The following is a 1,693-nucleotide window of genomic DNA, read 5'->3' as shown; positions in this document are numbered from 1 at the left end:
ACCACATATGTCTGAATGCACCAAATCAAGCCTTTCAAGCTCTTTCTTTCCCCTTCTTTTATGGGCTGATTTAGTATGCTTCCCATAGAGATAGTGCTCACTAAATTCAAAATCAGAAAAACTCAAATGCGGTACATAACCCAAATGGCATAAGAGTTTCATTGCATTCTAGCTCATGTGCCCCAACCTGCAATGCCACAAAGAAGTACTTAGCTACTCGATTATTGCAACAACATACTCAAACACCCATAATACATGTAAGGGATACAAAGTCCCACACTTGGCCAAAACCATAGAGCCCTTTTGAATTTTCCAACTCTAAAAGCCAAAAGTGGTCTGAAAACTAGCATCATCTTGCTGACCTGTTGAAATGAGACTGTTGGTCAGCTTAGGCACATGTCTCACATTTTTCAAAACAAATGCAGACCCATTTGTAAAAGAAATCTTTATGTCACCTACTCCCACTATGTCACATGCATAGTTATTTCCAAGATGCACACAACCTATCTTTCCACTGTCATAAGTGGAGAACCATTCCCAGAATCCAAAATCCAATTCTGGGAATATGCATCATCTGAAGTGGTAAGCAAGTTTGCAGGTAGACTAGACATGAAGAGAATGTCATTGTCACTATCATAAGTGATTGCATTAATCTCCTCGATCTTGATCTTTCCTTTGTCCTCCCTTGGACTCTCTTCCTTCTTATTTGCACCCCAATTTGCATTCTTTTTCTTATCCTTTTGCTCTCTTTTCAGCTTGTAGCAATCCTTTTTCATGTGGCCCTTTTTGCCATAGTGGCAACTCTCAATGTTATGTGCCCTGGATTTGCTACGAGACTTCCCTCTTTCTTGGGACTCCCCCCTGAACTGTGATCTTCCCCTTTGCACATTTAAAGCTGCATCCTGCTTGTTGCCATCCATGGACTTCTATATAATCTCCTCAGCCAACAAGCTATCCACAACATCATCAAACGTCAGTACTCCACCAGGTGTAGAGTTACTGACAGTTGTACGAAAGGCATCCCATGAGGATGGCAATGAACACAAGAGGAATATTGCCTTAGTCCGCATCAAAATTCATCTTCTTAGCTTTAAGCTGGCTGAAAATAATATTGAATTCATTCAAGTGAGAACCAATGGAGACCCCTTTCTTCATCTGCAGCTCAAACAACCTCTTCATGAGGTAAACTTTATTAGAGACAGTTTCCTTCTCATAAGTGGCACATAATTTATTCAATAAATCTTCCGTAGTCTGCTCATTTACTACTGTGAAATAGACTGACTCTGCAAGATGAAGTCTTACAATGGAGTTTGCTAATGCATCCAACTCATTCCAATCATCCTCAAACATATCTGTAGGCTTAGCTTCAATCCCTGCCAAGGGTTTAATCTGCTTCTTTTGAATAAGCACATCCCTTATTTGTTCTTTCCACAAAGAAAAGTTTGTCCCATCAAACTTTTTAATACTGAAAAACTCCTTTTCAGACATGGAAGAGGATGCCATATGCAAATGAAACAAAATCCCAAATGCTAGTACCTGCAAGAGAGAAATCATGCCAAATACTAGGTGCACCCAATATGTCTACCTTAGTGTCACCAAAACTCAAGGCTCAAAGAATCAAAATGCATCGGACTCATGTGCATATACTATGCATCCATATGAGCAAATTTGGCCCAAAAGAAAATGTCAACTC

The sequence above is a fragment of the Dipteris shenzhenensis genome, chromosome 1 (assembly GCF_047967505.1).
Source record: "Dipteris shenzhenensis isolate YYH24624 ecotype China chromosome 1, Dip_SZ_1.0, whole genome shotgun sequence".
NCBI lineage: Eukaryota > Viridiplantae > Streptophyta > Polypodiopsida > Gleicheniales > Dipteridaceae > Dipteris > Dipteris shenzhenensis.
Note: the sequence above shows the minus strand (reverse complement) of the source record.